The sequence below is a fragment of the Sturnira hondurensis genome, unplaced genomic scaffold, assembly GCF_014824575.4.
Source record: "Sturnira hondurensis isolate 20B ecotype Veracruz unplaced genomic scaffold, ASM1482457v3 Scaffold0004271, whole genome shotgun sequence".
Taxonomy (NCBI): domain Eukaryota; kingdom Metazoa; phylum Chordata; class Mammalia; order Chiroptera; family Phyllostomidae; genus Sturnira; species Sturnira hondurensis.
Genome location: NW_028076902.1, coordinates 7,992,699 through 8,007,021, shown reverse-complemented (window position 1 = coordinate 8,007,021; position 14,323 = coordinate 7,992,699). Strand labels below are relative to the sequence as shown.

The window sequence follows — 14,323 nt, the reverse complement described above, 5'->3', positions numbered from 1 at the left end:
TTTGCCAATGATACCTCGGACAAGGGTTTGATCTCTGAAATATATAAAGAACTCACATGAATCCACTCAAGGAAGACAAACAACCCAATTAAAAAATGGGCAAAGGACTTGAACAGACACTTCTTCAAGAAGGACATAGAAAGGGTTCAGATCTCTAGTACAAATATTGGGTACTAGAACCCTAACTGTTGCTAGAGAAGTGCAAATGTATAAAAAATTGTAATTAAATTCAAAAGAATCTATGCACCCCAATGTTCAGAGCAACACAATTTACAATAGCCAAGTTCTGGAAGCAACATAAATGCCCACCAGAAAGTGAGTGGATAAAAAACTGGCACATTTACACAATGGAATACTACACAACAGAAAGAAAAAAGCTCCTACCCTTAGCAATATCATGGATGGAACTGGAGAGCATTATGCTAAGTGAGATAAGCCAGGTGGTGAAAGACAAATACCATATGCTCTCACCTGTAAGTGGAACCTAATCAACAAAACAAATATGCAAGCAAAATATAAGCGGAAATGTTGAAATAAAGAACAAACTGACAGTAACCAGAGGAGAGAGAGAGAAGAGGGATAATGGGGGAAAATATGGGAAGGACCATCAAAAAACATCATAAAAGACACATGGACAAAGCCAAAGGGGGTAGGTTGGAGGGTGGGAGGTGGGGATGGGTGGGGCAGAGGGGCATGATGGGGTAAAAGTGGAGACAACTCTACTTGAACAACAATACAAAAATACAAATTTCTTATAAAAAATTGGTGTTTTAATAGAAAATTTTGTAGACAGAGAACAGAAAATAGTTGTTCTAGAATTGCTTGTGTATTGTGCAGTTTGTGGGGTTGGGTTGGTGCTGCAGTATTATGTGAACCTCTACCACTAACACAGCGGTTCTCAACCTGGAATGGCTTTGCCCCGTAGGGGACATTAGGCAATATCTGGAGATACCACTGGTCACCACCAGTGCATGAATTGAAGTTGCAACTTGTATCTAGTGGGTGAAGGCCAGGGATGCTGCAGTCCCTACAGTAAAGAATTACTTGGCTCGAAAGTGCTGAGTTTGAGAAACTTGTGACAGTTCCCTGTGGCTTTGGAGAGAGAGAATAAACAGAAGCCTTGCCATTGGCAGCGTAGGGAAAACTTTGTGCTTCAATGGAAAACTGTGCACTGTCTACTGTAGAGGATACCTTCCAGGTTTTGAGTCTCATTTTATAAAAGTTATTTTGCAGGTCTGTAAATTATAGCTAAGCCACAGCAATACTGGCAGAGCTGCAACTGACTTCCCTCTTCCACCATAGAACAAGTTTTGCTTTGTCTCCATTGGCACATTTGTTTCAGCATTTCTTTACTCCATGTAAGTTTGATTATTCTGACTTCTCTTTTAAACTGGTTGTAACACCTCACCAGTTTCCTCGTTAATGAATTAAATGAAATAATTAGCATGTTCACTTTTAGCCTGTAAGAGAGTCAAACTTTACTTTTTTTGGAGAATATCCTTTTAACTGCATCGTCCACCTTTGAAGGAATGGAATCATTTCCACTGGAAGATGCCCCAGCTTTGGCAACGGAGACGGAAACCTAGACTTCCACGTGAGCTCCAAAACGACAGGTGTTTGCCTCTGTGGCCTATCATTGTATTCCTGGTAACTAGGTCAGCACTCAGCAGATAGTAAATTCTCCATTAATATTTATTGAGTGAATATTTGAGGCAATTGGCTAGAAATCTGTTTAGGCTAAAACAGATGGAGAAGGGAGAGATGTATTCTCAATGGGGGCAAAGGAGGGCAGACTTCTTTAAACAGACAGAAAAGTTACCTTGATAATGGGAAAGAATTTGTGTTAAATTTCGTGGGATGCTGGCATTTGGGGCCTCTTCCATTGCTGGTGGCTGCCAGTCTCAGCAGTTGAATATAATTAAGAAGAACAGATGGCGACTTCTCTCCTTAGTGGATAGTATGATTTGGGATAAGCTCATTTATTTCAAAGACATCTGGGATAAAAATTGAAGGCATTCATAAAATAGGAAGTCACTCCCACAAGGATATGTCTCCAAAGAGCAACTGCCCTACCCTAAGGTCTCATCCACTGCCGCATTCTTACTGCTGGCAAGAAACAACCGGGTCAGGCCTAACACTCCGTCTTCCGAAGCGCGGGAAGACAGAAAAAACTGGCGTTCATCCAAACCGCGTTCCTCCACTCGGTTCAGTCGAGACACCTAGTCGTTGCCCACGGTTACAACGTTCGTCGCAAAGCGCTGTGGGGCTGGTAGTCCAGGCTGGGGCGCGCAAAACTACATTTCCCGTCCAGGCCCGCGACCGGGCGGGCTGTACGCGCATCACCACCAGACTCCAGAAGAAACCCGGGGTAGGATCTTTGCCGAGACTGGACGCAAGCGCTAGTATACGGCGCCTTCTGTCCTTCAGCACCTTAAATGGGCGGGTGCTGGCCTCACTCCTCTGGCATTCGGAGGCGCGGCCTCTGGAGGAGGCAGGAACAGTTGTGGCCTCTCGGGCTCCGGGGACGGGGACCGAGCACGGAACGGTGGCTTGGAAGCCAACCGCCTCTTCCCGAGGAGATCGAGAAGCCTGCAGCCTCGCGGCAGGGGAGAATCGCGTGCAGGTGAGCAGCTCTGGACTGTGCGGTAAGCTCGTGTTGGGCTCTGCTAGTAGCCCTACAACCTAGAAGGGCTTGAGCTGCGTGAGAGGGAGAGGGGGTGCATTTTCTCCGGGTTTACTTCCCTGCTCCTTAAAGGCCGTTGTGATGTGGGGTCTACTGGGAGCGAGCTTTCTAAAGACTACAGCCTGGCAGGACAACAGGTATGCAAAGTGAAGCTTGGTGGTCTCTGACATTGAGTGGGACTGGAAGGGACTTGCCTCAGGTTTCCTTAACAAATGGAAACTGAAGAGTTCTGAGCTGCCTAGAAGGTATTCTCACATTCCTGGGAAGCCAGTGGAAAGCTGGCTTGTAAACTGCCTTGAAATTTCACTCCAAGTAGGTTTTAGTTTGGTGTGCACCCGCCAAGAAGGAAGGAGAGACAGAGTCCAAGGGGAACCTTTGGAACCCAAGTGGAGTATCTCTGTTCTTGGTGGAGTTTCTTAGGCTTTATTGGCTTTTTGCTTTTCTTTTCTGCTTAGAAAATGGTATAATTTTCTACTGATAGTTCCTTTTATTGATAATGCATTAGTTTACAAAGTTATTTTGCATAGATGACGATCCCCCAAAACACCCTGGTTAAGTGGGAGGGACCACTGTGAGGCAAACTGGCTCAGCATGTTCTGTAGAAGGAATGGTCAAGGATCTTCCAAAACCCAAACTGAGTGACTCCTGTTCCTTCATCCTTCCACCAGTTCCACGGCTGCCCTGTCCTGGTGTAACTTGTTCCAAGCCTGGTTAGCAATAGGATTTTCTATGGGAATTCAGAGTTAATGTAAAATGTGTAATCTGGCTCTACTTTTGGGATTCAATCTTTCAGCTGCAAAATTGGGACAATAAGCCAAGATCTCAAACTGTCTGAATCAAGTGAATAGCTAATGGACGGTACACGAAATCAATACAATTTTAAAAAGCCCCATATCTTACTTTTTCTGTTAACCTATTTACATTAATATTTGGTTGTGCATGTCTCCCTGACCTTTGTTTCATAATTATGATTAGTTTAAATAAAAATCTGCAAGCCCCCAACTCAGGCTTGCAGAGCCTCCAAAACACTGGATTCCAGCCACATTATTCCATGAAGTAACTAGGTGATCCTGGGAGATCTCCACTGGCCTTTGGGGACATCTCACCCAATCTCAGTAGCACTCACTTTCCCTACCAACATTCTTTCCTGAGATGCCAACACGACTTGAATTTTGTATTTTCTGCTCTTCAATACAGATTTATTCATTGTATTTGCTTGTCATGTTTTTTCTTTTCTTTCTTTTTTTTTTTTTTTGAGTGCCCAGCAGTGTCAGGCAGTTCATGTGGTCACCAGAAATGGCTAGAAGAAGATGATTCTGGTCCTGGGTAGTTTTCGTGTGGGATGACTAATTCAGTCCACACACTTGCTGAGCATATTGTACTAAATTGTCATGTACTTAGTTGCTCTCTACAGGGGATATCCTTTGCTCCATTGAAGGCTGTGTTTTCCTGTAGTACTTTGTGACTTGGACTTGTTTTACTCACTTGTGTAAGATCATTGGGGTTGGATATATGCTCTTGATGCCACCTTTGGAATGTTCTTAGAGTTGATCCTTCACTTTGACCCAGTTTTGACCCAGCTGGCCCAGTTTTGGCTCTCCCCAGGACCAGATGATAGCAGTTGCTCTTATTGTTACAGAACAGACCACACATGAGGGCCCAGGAGAGTCACAATATACTATTACCAAAAGGACCCCCTACCAGGTTCATTATGTCAGCCACCAGATAGGAAAGACAACTCTCAATGCCAGAGATTTGTGAAAAGGAAAGGAAATGTTTATTTAATGCTATACAGACTTTAAGTAGTGACCTGATGTCTTCATTAAAACTTCAAAGTCCTTTTGGATACCCACAGACACCCATGGTGCTTCCTTCTCCCCCTGCCCTAATTTGGGGTACTGTAACTCAGGAAAAGAAATAGACATCCGTGAGTCAGGTTGCCGTCCAGGCAGGATCTCTAATTAATCCAAAGCCATGTGGCACCTTCTCACAGCCTACTGGCAAGAGTTCTTTCACCCTTCTTCCAGGCAAAGTCTCTCCTGCTTCCCAGGCCCCAAGACCAAAGGGAGCACCCCAAAGCCACATGGTCCTCTCCTCTCACAAAGCTGCGGGGGTCCCCACTCTGGCCAATACTGCATGGTCTTCTTCTCTCCACCAAAGCTGTGGGGAGTGGGGGGTCACCACTCTGGCCAAAAGCACGTCTCTCTCCTCACATGGCTGCGGGGGTCTGCACTCTGCCAGAGTGCATGGCTGTACCCCTGCACTGCCACAGCAGCAAGGTCCTTTCTGCTCCCAAAGCTGTGCGTGGCCCCCCTCAGTGGCTGCCATGCCTGGGTTTAAATCCCTGCACCAGTCCTCCTCTGCAGCCCCATTGCTCACTCCTCCCACAATTGGCTACACTTGCCAGCACTCCCACATCCTTCCAGCTTTACTGGGCTGCCATTGTGAGTCTGGGCAGGTGTGTCCCCATGGCCTGGAGCCAATCTTCTTTGCGCTTTCACACAGGTGCTGTAACCTGGGGACCTGCCTCCCAATTACGTCTTGGGAGGATGTCCCTTCCATCCCCCTGGCTCAAAGCATGGCCACAGCTATTTAACATGTCTATGCAACCAGTTAAAGGTTATAGATATGTTAAATGGCCATGCCAGAGGTTAGCTACAAATCTGTGGCTGTACAAAACAGCTCTGCCTGTTCCTGTTCCATGTGTCCCTTCCCCCAACTCACACCTGTGGGGGGCAGGGGTGAGGACATCTTAAATCTTTCTAATGTTTTCTGGATACCTTGAGTTCTGGAACCCATTCCAAATCCCCTTTTGGGCCCTCCCCTTGGCTGCTCCCTGTAACATTATCTTGCCCCCTTGTAACAGAAACACATCCCACCCCAAAGTCTTTTCATACCATGGTTCTTCTGTGCCCGCCACTGGTAGGAAGTGTGGCTCTTGATGCCAGAGTTTGGTAAAAAGGAAATAAACAATTTAATTGAAAGTTATACAGGTTTAGAAAAATGGTGGAATTCTACTGTTAAATCTCACTCCCTTTAGAAACAAAGATACACCCACAAGCACACAGTCCTGCCCTCCCCACCTTTGCCCTGTCAGGCCAGTCTCAGAGCATGCCAGTCAGAAGTACTGTCCTCCAGAAAGAAAAAACAGAAGTTCACAGCTCACTTCTCCCAGTTCCTTCTAGTAGTCGATGCTCAGCTGAGCAAGTCTCCCACAGCTCCCGGCACCATCAGCTGTGTTGCCTGGATCTCCAGTTCTTAATTCAAAACCACGTGGCTCCTTCTCAAGTCTTTTCACCCCTTTTCCTTCCATGGGGTCTCACATTGTCCTTCATTGACCCGCTGCACATGGCAGGCTTCCTTTTTGTTTAAATCCCAGCTTGGAACCTCTTCCATAACCCCATTCCCAACTCCTTCTACCATCACCTACACCTGCTGGCACTCCTATATTCTCTGCCTTTCTTTGCTGCCATAGTTACACCAGGCAGGCTTGGCCCATAGCATGGAGCCAACCATCTCCAAGCTCTCACACAGGTGCTGTGACCCAGTGGAGCTGCCTCCCAACTACATCACAGGTCAAAGTTGTGCCCATCTCCCTGGCTCTTCACAGGCTAGGAAGCTAGCCTGCTGTTACTGATATGCAAAATAACTCAAGTCCTGTCTTCCATTCTGTATCTTTGCAGTAACTAAGGGTAGAGGTAGAAGGAGGGCAGTTTCTAAATCAAATAATAAAAATGTGATAGTTACTAGGAAAAATTTTATAGAGAAGGGCAAACATGCTGATCCTACTGAATCAAACCTGCACTCACGAGGGCTTGATTTTTCTGTGTATACATTTGTCTGAGGGAGTCAAAAACAATTCTTACAGATAAAGATGCTAATAAGGTATAAAACACTCATTTGGAAGGATATGTGGTCCCCTGTGTTCACTGCAGTGTTGTTTATTGTACAATAGCCAAGATTTGGAAGCAGCCCCAGTGCCCATTGTTAGATGAGCAGTGAAGCAGCAGTGATGCATTTACACAGTGGAACGTACCACTAGGCCACAAAAAGAGGGGAATCTTACCCTGTGTGGCAGCATGGATGAACCCGGTGAGTACTGTGTACGTAAAATAAGCCAGTCAGAGGAAGACAAGTAACCATATGATTTCACTTTTATGTGGATTGAATCTAAAGAACAAAACTATAAACAATATAAATTCAAACTTATAGATACAGAAAACTGACAGATGTCCGAGGAGGGTTGGGGAGCTAGGTGAAAAGTGAAGGAATCAAGCAAAGAAAAAATCTCATAGATGCGGACTACAGCATGGTGATTACCAGAGGGAAAGGGGTTGGGGAGGGTAAAGGGGGGATACATGGTGATGGAAGGAGACATGACTTGGGATGATGGACACACAATATAGTATACAGAGGATGTGTTACACAGTTGTACACCTGAAACCTATATAATTATATTAACCAATGTCACTCCAATAAATTCCATTTTTTTAAAGGAAGAACATTGTGATACATGCTACCACCTTGATGGACCTTGAAGACACTATGCTCAGTGAAATAAGCCCATCACAAAAAGACAAATGGTGTGTGATTCCACTCTGGGAGGTCCCTAGAGTCTTCGGTGTCTTAGAGACAGGTAAGAGGGAGGTCATGAGGGATGGGGCAGGGGCACAAGGAGTTGTTCAGTGGGGACAAAGTGTCAGCTGGAGAATATGGAAGCAGCGGTGGAGATCATGGTGGTATCAGCCACACAACAATATAAATGTGCTTAACACTGCTGAACTGTGCATTGAAAAATAGTTAAAATGATAAATTTCATTGTGCATATTTTACTGTGATAAAAATATCCATGAAAGAAAAAGAAAAAACAGGCCAAGCCTTACAAACAGAACTGGGGTGAGTTGTGCTCACGCTACCTGAACTTCTACTTTCATGAGGCCTCTGGACATGCAACAGTGAGAAGAGCCTGGGGACTGAGGCCCATTGAGCAGTCTTGGACAAGCCTGGGTTCTCTTCTTTCTACCTTACAGGCACATTAAGAAAACCAAATGGTGCCAGTGTGGGGAGTTGCCATTGTGTGCAGGTGCAGAGAGCTGCACATCAGGCCAGCTGCTATCTTCGCATGCATTGAGGACAGCTGAGCAGGCCCACCTGATGCACAGCCACCTGCAGCCAATGGATGGGGACCCCGCATGGCCACCGCCCTGCCAGCAGTGCCAGAGTCACCCATGCATGAGCCAGCTGAGAAGTACCAAATGGCGCTGAAAATGGTGGTTTATTTTCAATGTTTACATTAATAAATATTTTAACCCCAAACAACTGATTCCATATAATTGTGCTATCATCAAAAGAAAATTGTAGATTTTACTTTCTAAAGTAATAACTCCTAAAGCTGTGTTGGTGTGTGTTCACTGTGGGACACGCATTAGAAGCCAATGGCATCACTGATCAAGGCAGTCAGTGTCTTTAACTTCATCTGAAGGTAAGACCAAAGGTCTAAATATAAGGCCTGAGGTTACAATGAAAAAAGTCCCTTCCCGGGGCATACGCATAGACACACACTCACATTCCTACACACTCATTGGCAATCATTTATACATACCGACATTCACATATTCACAGTCACACGCAGTCACATCCATTTACACACCCATCTGTTGTGAGGGGCTGGGGTGATGGCATCCCTGCACCTGTTGTTGGTCCCAGGGAATGTGTCCTGCTCACTCCTCAGATTTGGCCGATGTCAAGATCTCCTGCTTCTGGAACATTATCGACAGTTTTCTTGGGTTTCCCTAACTCCCTCCTGGTGCCGGCATTCCAGCTCAACCGGCGTGCCCCTCCCCCAGGCTGGCAGGCCACTGTGGCAGATGACCAGCAGCACGACAGTTGCAAAGTAAAAAAAGAGGAAGGGACAGAAAGTTGTGAAACCCACATTTCATAGGATCATTAAGAGCTCTTAAGAAAATGCTGAGCTCTGTACAATCTTCGTGTTCCAACCTCCCCTTTATGGATAACTTTCTTTTTTTTCCTTTCTGTCATGTGAAATGTACTTTTGATGAGAGGAGAAAAAACAGCCCCAATCTTGCCACTGGCTGATGGGAGGGGATGCAGCCTGGTTCCCTCCTCGGATGTGCACGTGAGTGTTGAGGCTGCCCTCGCAGACTCCCTGTCTGTCTCCTTTTATGTGAATTTACTAGAACAGGTCGGTGCTGTAGACTCAGATGTAGGACCATGTTTCCAATACAGCACAAGGCATGTGCAGCGTCTCTGTAGCAAAGGCAGGTTGGGCAGACTGACACATCAGTGACAGTAGCAGGAAAGACAGGATACTTGTTGACATTTACCATGTGTCCAGTGTCATCGTATGGGCTTTCCATGAATTAACTTCATTTAAATGTCAAACAGCCTATGTTGTAATCAGTTATTACCCCACTGGACTGATGCAGAAATTGAGGGTTAAATCTCTTTCTCTAGAAAGGTCAAAAGTGGAGGGTGGAACCTGACCTTTTCCCAAGGAAAGCAATAAGTGCACATGTTTAACATACAAAATAGTGCAGAGGGCTGATTAAGGAGATAGATGGAGGGAAGGAGAGAGATGGATGATGGGAGGAAGGGATGAAGGAGGGGAGGAAAGGGCAAGGGGGCAAGAAGAGAGGAGGGGAGGAGTCCACTCGCCCACCTCCCCACCTCCAATCCTGCCTCTCAGAGGAACTCCGTCTGTTGGCTCTGAGGTCATATCTCCAGGGGTCACCTCCATATTTTTTGATTAACCTAACACACCTTGATCAGCTTCAGTGCTTCTGCTGACAGTAGGGATGTGGATCGCCCCAGCTCCCAGTACAGGCACAACAGAGTCTAGCATATTTGCAGGTGTATCTGCAACAACCATCACTTCCTAGCACTTTCCCCTAATGAGGGAGGTTCCCTTGGTGCCGCACCATGCACGGGAAGGTGGCCACAGGGTCACCCTCCTCTCCCCAACTTCGCTGCCGATGACAGACAGTTCCCCTTGTTAAGGTTAACAGTCCTTACAGTCTCTGGTGCTTTGCGTACAGAGTTTAGAAAGTTAAAAACCAATTAACCTGAATTAGCATAGCTGACTGTAGCAGACATGCCAAAATGAAGAGTGGCACAAACACAATCATTTGTTTCCTGTGTACCTGCTTGTGAAGGTAAACAGGTTTGTGAGCAGCCACACGGGATCCCAGATGCAAGGCTCTGCCTCCCTGGCCCTTTGAGTTCCACAGCCATCCTCAGTCATCCCATTTCAGCCACTGCCCGGAGGGCCCCTGCAAGGTCCCTGCATGGGTTGTGGCACCAGGTCACATGACCTCCCAGGTGGGAAATTCCCTCGCTGGCCAACCTCCTGAAGCTCATTACACCCATGCCCCTGCATCAGGGGACCAAGGGCCTGACCTGTCTCTGGGTTGGACTTTTCTACTCACAGGAGAGGTCCTAGTGCCAAACTCAGGAGTTTTTCTTTCTTACACTTTACCAAGTATTCAGACCAACCCTTGTTTTCCCTGAACCAAATTGGGCTGTACATTTATTATAGAGTGTTTCCCTAGGGTTTCTAATTGCCTTTCCCTGTTGTGAGAGCAGAAATTCCAACTCTCGTCGCATGCTCACACCGTGCTCAGACCCACTCTGTTTCTTCCATGCTGGCTGTGCTCTCACGCTGCCTCTGGTGGGACTAGCAGCCCCGTGGCTGGACCAAAACTTCTTGTCTCACTTTGGAGCAGCTAGTGGTCTTTTTCCTTCATTCTCCACCTGTCATGGCCCCCATTTCCCACCCTCTTGGATTTCATTACCAAGGCTGTGGGCACCCCCCACCCAGAAACATCTCTCCTAGGCCCACAGGTGGTGTGCTGTGTAACTGGCTACACACCAGCCACCCAGATGTGCATCCGCTCCATGGCATCGGACCTCTGGCACCTTGGACCCTGATGTTTCATCCTTTGCACAAAGCCACATGAAGCCGGCACGATCGTAAGTGCCTCTCACAGGTAGCCCAGAAGGCTAAATCCTACAGAGTGTCTATCATGTCCCTGTACTGTGAACGCTTCTGGCAACAGTCCCTACACTTCAGAGCTACTCAACAATAGAAGCCCGCTTAAAGCTGTAGCTGGACACCTGAAAATGATCTGAGTATCTTTAAAAAGATATTCAGACACACCTGTGTGTGTTTCACAGTCCACACGCAGACACTCTCGGGAGAGCAAACATATTCTACCCTGCTTACTGCATCTCACTTTCAAAGCTCTGGCCTGATTTAATGTCTTCAGTGTCTCAGATATTTTGACAAGTATTTCCTCATCACTTCTCTGATTTGCACCAAAGTACTATAGTCCTCTTTAGGGGGAGTTGAACATTTCACTCAACAGACTTCTGGAGTTCTCGCATGTGCCTGGCGCTGTCCTGGGTGCTGGAGAATTGGTGAAGCTGTGGTCTATCCAGACTGCACAGTGAATGCACGTGACAAAAGTGCACGGGACTAAATACTCACGCACAAACGGGCACTAAAGAAACCAGGAAATCTGCCCAGCATCGTTGGTTCACACCAATGTTGATATCCTGGTTGTGAGATTTTTATATTATTATTGAGGGAAACTAAGTCAGAGGGTATAACCCTGTCTGCATTATTTCATACAAACAATGTGAATCTATAAGTATATCCAAAAATGTAAAAAAAAAGGGGGGAGCAGGGGACCCAGATTTTTTTTGCCTTGCCCCAGAGATTCTGTCCCAGGAGGTTTGGCTGGGGCCTGGGCTGGGTGTAAGTAACTGCCCGGGGAACCTGGTGGTCAGTGGGTCCGAGGGCCACCAGCCAGAGTGCCAACCTCCATGCCTTTTGTCTCCTCCTCCAATCACAGGAGCTTCCAGTGCCTTTAATAAAGCTGATGTGTCTCAGTCACTTCTAATGTAATCGCTAGGGTGAATGGCTTCTTCACCTTATTACCTGGTTTCTTAAAGGAGTTTCCAAACATTTTAACCATCTCAGAAATGACCAGGCAGGCGGTGCAGTCAGGCAGTTACCTTCTCGCTGCATCCAGCCACATCTAACAAGTGACACAGGTGTGCCTGGTATGCCATTCGCAGAAGGCTGTGCCAGGGTCCTGTTGGGAGCAGATTCACTTCTTGGCACCGTGGCTGAGTCCTGGTGGCTGTCACAGGCACAGCACCCATGAATGATTTTACCCAAGGACGTACAATGATCGGAGGAAAGGCAGCCTAATCAGCAGGAATGTGCCCTTCCTAATTATCTTCAGATCACAACTGCAGAAGTTATACTCAGACACTCTGTCAGAGTTAGAGGGTTATTAATAATTTTTCTCTGTGTGCTTGGCAGAGTGGTACTCAAAATTATGGTAATGATAATACGATGTCTTCTATGCTCTCTTTCCAGAGATGGCTCCGGTTGATCTTTCAGCAGGGAAAATTTAACGCTGGTGGGTGAAATCAACACGCCCCATTTTTAGGGGGTGAAACAAAGATGAGAGACAGAAAGTGACTCATCAAAAGTCTGACCCTCAGTGGTCAAGCCTGGGAGATTCTAATTGCCCACTGGAGACTCTGTCCTTTAGGGTAGTTATGTTTAAGTTGTCATAATGAACATTTTAGTGTCTGAACCCAGTGAAATCTACTTGCTCCTTGTGTCCCACAATGTGGGCCAGGGAGCCACACTTTTTGTTTTTTCCACACAGTTACTCAGGGACTCAGGGCTTCTCTAACATGTAACCCCACCAAGTGCCTTGGAGGCCTGCTGACCCTCTGCATTCAGTTGGCAATGACCAAGAGCAACAGCACGCAGGATGGATGAATGGATGGTATCAGAAAGGCCTGGGAGGAGCCATTCATGGCTGCTCTCTCCTCTGGCCAGACCTGAACTGCAAGGCAAGAGAGGCTCAGGAATGCAGGAAAGTCCAAACATCATGCATCTCAGAAGCCAGAAGACATACCCATCCTCTTGCCCCTGCATCTGTGCAGCCAACTCCATCCACCTTCAGGAAGAATATCCAGAGGGAAGAATAAAAGGGTGTCATGGCAACCAACATAGCACCTCAAAGGATTATGAGAAAAGAAAACACTGTCCACTTATTTCTAAAGAAAGTCTACTTGCTGTCCATACCAACTTTCTTCCTTCCTGTTTTTCTTCAAAAAAACAGAACCCATCATTCTGGAGCCACCTAGATGGGGCAGGTCCATGGCCAGCCATGCCCATACTGAAGACAACCACGAGCTCGGGACAGAATAGAAAAGGCTGGTAACTGCGGATTCTGTCAAGGAAGCATCAGCAAAGAGACCAGCACAGTGGTGACCTGACTGGTTTTCCCTCCTTGATATCAGCTTTGTCGTAAAGGCAGTGAGTCTCAGCACTGCTCCATGGGCAGGACGGGAATGACTCAGAGAGGACCGGACAAGAGGCTTGTTGGAGCCAGAGTGGGGGGCTGCCAGGGACCGTTTTCTCTTCTTTCCTGGCTCTGCTCTTACTTTGAAGCTGCAGCCATGCTGGGGTGTAATCTCCTAAAATGCTGATGAAAAACCTGCCTCTGGCAAGAAGCTGGGAAAATGGAATCCTGTACTCCAAAGAATTTGGGAAAATCCTGCTTATTTCTCCTCTCTCTTTTTCCCTTGCCACTTTGTTTTGAAAACCACCCAGTTATGGAAGCTGTAGTACCGTGCATGGGGCAGAGGAATCTAAGATTCTGAGAGAAACTAGAGCTTCCAGCCAATGGATCCAGTGCAGGAGAAGACAGGAGCTGGGCCCACGCAGAACACACCCCAGAGGCCAGCATTGGCTGAGACAGAACTGTGGTCTGATCTCAATGTTCCCACAGATTTAAACAGTGGTCCCTCAACCTTGTCCATTCAGTGGTGGGAAGACAGACCATGAAACCCCGTCGCTAGCTTCACCTAAAGTTTGAGGGAGAAAACAATTGAATTTGAATCGGCACAGAGGTCAAGCAGAAGAAGGCCAGAGCTCTGGAGCCCCAGCCTGCAAACCTGCCATGCCCTGTATTCTAGTTTTGAGAACAAGTTTATTTGTGCAAATAAGTCTATTTTTCTTTTGCATTTTCAGTTTCTTTCTTATGATCATATGTTTAAGACTGAATTTCTTGTCTGAAAGGTAAACATAAGCTAGTGAAGAACAGCTCTCAGCCCTCAGCGTGGCTGGGGGAGGAAGATGCTAATTCACATCAAGTTCCAGAGAGGGCACAGCCCAGACGGACCTCAGCACCACCTCCCTCCTGAGAGACTAGGCTCAGTTCTGTGGGGTTTGTGCTGTTAACTGGGTGTGTCAAGTGGGGTCAGCCAGTGCCTGCCGATGGCCCACCAATCCTGGTTCACGTGGTAAATGGGACCAAATTTGGTCATAGGACCAAATCCACGCCCCTGTGCTACTATCCAGGTGTAGCACCCTATTCTTCAGTCATGTGGGCTTCACTGAGCTCATCCAACATTCTGACAACTCAAGGGGAGATCTGTTCCTGTCGTCATTGTGAGGAGGGGACGGGTATGGGTAACAGGCCTCCTCAAGGAGTGGCTCCATGAGTCCTTCGTGATAACTCCTGTGACACGTGGGATGGTTTAGCACTGAGTCACACTATAGGTAGGGAGTAACGCCTGTGCATCTGTATG

At 46.9% G+C, this 14,323-nt stretch overlaps 1 long non-coding RNA gene across 1 annotated transcript; it reads left to right on the top strand.

Moving 5' to 3' along the window:
• The first annotated feature begins 9,498 nt into the window (after window positions 1–9,498).
• Window positions 9,499–10,689, top strand: LOC118986446 (uncharacterized). The gene is made up of 2 exons (XR_005066380.1): window positions 9,499–10,021; window positions 10,536–10,689. It is a non-coding gene; the product is annotated as an uncharacterized LOC118986446 (long non-coding RNA).
• The last annotated feature ends 3,634 nt before the right edge of the window (window positions 10,690–14,323 follow it).